The sequence below is a fragment of the Octodon degus genome, unplaced genomic scaffold, assembly GCF_000260255.1.
Source record: "Octodon degus isolate 3935 unplaced genomic scaffold, OctDeg1.0 scaffold00261, whole genome shotgun sequence".
Classification (NCBI taxonomy): Eukaryota; Metazoa; Chordata; class Mammalia; order Rodentia; family Octodontidae; genus Octodon; species Octodon degus.
The window spans coordinates 2,076,207-2,081,844 of NW_004524837.1; the positions used below are offsets into that span (position 1 = coordinate 2,076,207).

The 5,638-nt window shown below is 46.6% G+C and overlaps 1 pseudogene; it reads right to left on the reverse strand.

Annotated features, from left to right (window-relative positions):
- Nucleotides 1-261: 261 nt before the first annotated feature.
- LOC101559671 lies at nucleotides 262-1,703 on the reverse strand (annotated as a pseudogene).
- Nucleotides 1,704-5,638: the final 3,935 nt, after the last annotated feature.

Consider the following 5,638-nt stretch of genomic DNA (forward strand, 5'->3'; position numbering starts at 1 on the left):
CCAACAACCCAGTGAAGTGTATCTTGATTCCTGAAATGTTCAGCAGGTCAGAAACAGCAACTAAAGGACCAAACAAGTAGCTTGTCTCAAAGGCCAGGGGTCACACCAGGAAGGTGGCTGGCTCCCTGGCAACCCTGGCGCCTCCATGAGGAGGGAAGGAACCAGACAGAAGGCCAACTCAGCCCTCCTCTCTCACTTCGTTCTCTTCTGTGGCTCTCCCAGGGGAACAAGGGAAAAAAAATTTTGTTTTCCTATTCTTCAAAACTAGAGGCCTTCAAATCAACTGTTTCCAAAACAAAATATTTGAAAAGCAACACTGGGAGCACACGTGTTTCTCACAGGCATTCACTTCCACAGCCCCCGTCCTGTCCCTTTATCCACTACCACGATTTTTCTCATCTTTCACATTAGAATTGGACAGGAAGAGTGATCTGAACTCAAACAGGGAAGAACTTACCCCTATGGAATCTGCCTCACACACCAGCCAGTGAGAGGAACAGTCCCACCACCCACACCCTCCTCTGCATCCACCCCAATCCTGTTCACATCCGAGTGACCGCAATCCCCAAAGCTGAGATCATGGAAGAAGGGCCCTGGGGACTTAGGACTGGAGGTGCTGTGGCTCCTCAGACGGCAGCTGGGGTTGACACTGTGGGCACCACCAGGTGAGCCTCTGGAGGCCACCGGGGGCCCGAACACATCCCTTAGGACCTGGTGCCCAGCTGAACACTGCTCCTTCAAGTAGACCTGTGTGTGCCGCCGTTGGCCCTGGAACTTGCCCCGGAGCCAGTCTGCACTGAACTCTACCACATGGCCCACGAGGGTCTCCAGACATGAGGGACTCAGGAGTGAGCCGAGGGAGAGGGGATGGATCCTGGCTCTGTACAAAGCTTCGTTCTTAATGATGTTCCCCAGCCCTGAGAAGTATCGCTGGTCCAGGAGCGTGTAGCACACGGGCTGTGGCTGACCCAGAGCCTCCAAGGCCTGTCCTCGGTGGAACTCTTCCGACAAGATGTCACGGCATGGCTCAGCCACTGCAGTGGGCCTCCATGCCATCTGGCAATTATAAAAGGCCAGGAATCCACCGCCATCAAAGTACAGGACCAGCCTGGGTGCCGGGTCCCGCCAGTCTCTTCTCTTATTGGCTTTCTTCGCTCTGGAGAACTCATTCACCCAGACGCTACCAAACAAACCGAAGCTGACCTGCAGCCACCGCTGGGCCCCGGCTGCAGGGCTGTTGCCTGTCAGGCCATTAGGGCCACTAGGGCCCCTGGGGAGCAGTTCTGCCGGCCCGGAGAACCCATCATCAGTTTTCTGCGGCTTTGGCACGGGGTCCACCACTGCCTCTCTCTGTGCTTGGCTCTGGTATGCAGCAGCTGCCCGGGGGGCCCTACCTCTGCCTCTGCCCCCACATCTGCATCGAATCTAAGGAACAGCTTCTTGCCATGTACCTGTGTATCCTGAAGCCACAGGAACTGCAGGGTGGCAGGACACAGCTTTTTACTGCTGCCCCCTGTCTTGACCACCTGCTGGCCCACAAAGGCAGAAGCCAGATGGTGGAACTTCCTCACAGAAGGCCCTTCCGGCATCCTTGCAATCCCAGTTACTGGAGAAGGTGAGGCAGGAGATCAAGTTTGAGGCCAGCCTGTGCAACTTAGAGAACCTGGCAGGTGGGCGCTATGACCTCGGTGACGCAGGCCCGGGCGAAGGCTGGGGTTCGGCTGCGCGCCGGGCTTCTCGGGAGTTCGGAGCCGGGACGCGCAGCACCGCGAGGTCGCCAGGGGGATCCTAGGTGGAGGCCGCCTCCAGGAGGGCGGAGCCCGGTGTGGGCTACCTCCTTATTTTGTATTTGCTCTTTGTGTGTGTGTGTGTGTGTGTGTGTGTGTGTGTGTGTGTGTGTGGCACCTGGGATTGAACTCAGGCCCTTGAGCTTGCCAGACAAACTCTTATTCTACTGAGCTATCTCCCCGGCACCTGTATTTGCTCTTTAAATTATTTATGCTTTAGATCTCTCATAGAATAGAACCCATGTGATACTTGGGCTTGTGTCAGACTGACTTCTCACATTGCAATCTCAAAGTGTGATGCTGGTATTTTAATAGAGGTATAAAACAAGAGTGCAGAGAAAAACCAAACTTATCAATCCTTCAAATGGTTCAAGTTATTGGGTGAGTGAAAGCCAAGGATTGAGAAGAGGTAGCCAGAAAACTGGGCAACAAGTCCCTGTGCTGTCTATCCCGTTTCTGTGTTTTGTTGTTGTTGAAGGTGTTCTTTTTTAAATTGGCACATAAGAGTGGTACATATTTATGGAATACCATCTGATGTTTTATGTAATGTTGAGATATAATAATGTTTTATGCATAGTGTTCAGATCAGGGTTATGATATCTATCTCAAATATTTATTCTTTATTTATAATGAAAACATTCAAAATTGTTTCTTCTGGATTTTTGAAAGTGCAGCTTCATTGTTCTCTATGGTCGCCCTACTGTCCGAAGGATAGGACAACAGAGCAGGGCTCCCTTCTGCCATCTAGCTCACCTTAGCTCCCCCTGGCTAACCTCTTCCCATCCTTCTCTCTCCCTCTTCTTCTCCCAGCTTCTGGTAACCACCATTCTAATCTCAATTGCTAGGAGATAACATTTTTGATTCTACATATAAGTGAGATTGTTACTGTTTTGATCTAACATGTCCCTCAAAGTGTTATGTATTTAGAGGTGACACTTTTGGAAGGGCACTGGATCACAGGGTCACTGCACTTCTCAGCGACTTAATCCATTGATGAGCTCATACCTGAAAGTGCCGCTGGGAGGCAGGGGCTGCCCCGGAACCTGTCTTCCGGCTTGGCTTTCTCTGCTTCCTGCTGCCACAAGCTGAGCAGCTTCGCTCCCCACGCCCTTCACCAGGCCATTTCTGCCTTGGGCCCAGCCACATCCTGGCATGAACTGTGGTGAGCCAAAATAAACGCCTCTCCTTTAAGTTCTCGGTGTCCAGTGTTGTGTCCCAGGGACAGCAAAGTGGCTAAGAAAGAGATTATGCAGTACTTGTCTTTCTGTGTCTGGTTGGCATCACGTATCATAATGATGTCCAAGCTCATCCATGTTGTTGAAAAGGGCAGATTTTATCCTTTTTATGCTGAATAGAATTATCTAGTATACAATATCATGTTTCCTTGGTTCATTTACTATTTGATGGACACTTAGGTTGATTCTATTTCTTGCATATTGTGGTTGGTGTAGCAATGAACATGGGAGCATCGCTGTCGCTTTGATACACAGATTTCATTTCCTTTGCAAGTATGCAGTAGTAGGGTTGCTGAGTCATACTGCAGTTCTATGTTTCAGTTTTGAGAAATCTCCATACCATTTTTCTGTGGCAGCTCTCCTAATTTGCATATCCATCAGCCACGTACAGATGTTTCTATTTTTCATTATTCTTGTCAGCACTGGTATTTTGATAAGGATTGTATCATCTGTAGTCTTTCTAATAATAATCGTTCTGCCATGTGTGGCAACACATGCCTATAATCCCAGCACTAGGGAGGCTGAGGCGGAAAGGTCACCACCATGAGTTCAAGATCAGCCTGGGTGTCTCAGTTACTCTTCTCCCATTTCTGGGGCAAATACCCCACACTCAAAATGAAGGAAGGAAAGGTTATTTGGCTCCCAGTTAGTGGAGGTTTCAGTCCATACTCAGCTGGCTCCAAGGCAGACTAGCACATGGCAGAGGGCAGCAGCTCATGGCAGCAGAAGGCAGCAAAACAGCAAGAGCAAAAGGGAGGAGTAACAGCTACAATGGCTACAGAGAGCAAGGGTATCTCTCTGTCTCTTATGTTGCATTCAGGCTGTCTGCCTCAGGCTGGGTGTAGCACTCACACCCATAATCCCGGCAGTATTCACATCCATAATCCCAGTGGATCATGAGTTAATCACAAACTGTAGAACTAACTGCACCTCAATGACTGTGCAAGGTTTTGGGGAGACAAATATGCACAAACCATAACACTGGGCTACATAAGGAGTTCAAGGCCAGCCTGAAATATAGGTGAGACCCTGCCTGAAAGAAAAAAAAATAAAGCAAAATTTAAAAAAACAGGGATTCCAACTGGAATGAAATATCTCAGTTTATTTTGTGTTTTGCTGATAAGTGATATTGTCATGTGCCTGTTGCTATTGGCCAAGAAAGAAATATCTATATACACCTCTGGTTTATTTTTTAATCCAATTTTTTTTCTTGCTATTGAGTTTCTCTACTTCCTTATATGTTCTGGTTATTAACTCCTGATTGCCTATAGAGTGCGTAAATATTTTCTTACCTTGTGTAAGTTGTCTCTAATCTCTGTTGTTTATTGCTGTACAGAAACTTTATTGGCTTGATGTAGTCTTACCTGTCCATTTTTGCTTTTGCTTCTTGTGCTTTTTCAATCTGAGTCAAATGTCTGCCTATTCCATTGTCCCAAAACAGGTTCCCTATGCTTTCCTTTTGAAATTTCATAGTTTTATATTCTATGTTTGTTTTCGTTCTCCATTCTGTGTCGGCTTTCGTAACTGGTAAGGACCTGAAGCATGCTTTCGTCCTTGGTGTATCCACTGTTCCCAGTATCCATTAATGAAGAGGCATTCTGTCTCCCAAGTGTGTTCTTAGCCCCTCTGTCAAGCATTGCCTGTCAGCACATGCACGTGCTTACCTCTAGGCTCTCTATTCTGTCCCATGAACCTGTGTGTCTGGTCTTACACCACACCATTAGGCACTGGTTGCAGCAGCTTTACAGTGTGTCTTGAAGTCAAGTAATGAGTTGCCTGTTGCTTTGTTTCCCTCACTCCCAAGACCACTGGGGCTATTCAGATTTTATTTTCTGATTTTGCAAGAATTTCAGGATAAATGTGGCAGTAGTGGTGCACACCTACAATCGCAGCGCTGGGAGCCTTAGGAAAGAATCTCAAATTCAAGCCCACCCTGAGCACCTTACTGACCTAGCAAGACCCTGTTTCAAAAAATAAAAAAGACTGTGGATATAACTCAGTTCAATTCCAAGTACTGAAAAACAAAACAAGACAAAGTTGGGGTCATCTCTTTCTGGTTCTGTAAAGACTGTCACTAGTATTTGATAAGAATCGAATTGAATTGGGGATCACTTTGGGAAGTACGTGCATTTGAACAATGCTGATTCAACCTCTGACCAGGAGGATCTTTTTTGAGTGGAATCTTTTCAGTTTCTTGTATTCCAATTTCTTGCTGTAAACGTCCATTATGTCTTCAGATAAATTTGTTCCTAGAGAATTTTCTTTAGTAGCTATTATAACTAGGATTGCTTTCTTGATTTCTTGTTCAGGTAATTTGCCACTCCAATGTAAAAATGCTACTGATTTTCATGTTGCTTTTGTGTCCTACTGATATAGAGGAAATAAATGTAACTCTCAACCTACTAGATGTCAGATACACCGAATTCATGTCCCCCAAATAAAAAAAATGAATTCTAGGGCTGGCCAAATAGCTCAATGGATTAAAGCACTTGCAAGCAGATGAAGGGGCCAGAGTTCGATCTTGGGCTACAAGAGCTGTACACAGGTGGATCACTATGAGTCCAATCTAGTAGTGAGACCATGAACACCCTATAGACCTTTCCTTAAAATACAAAA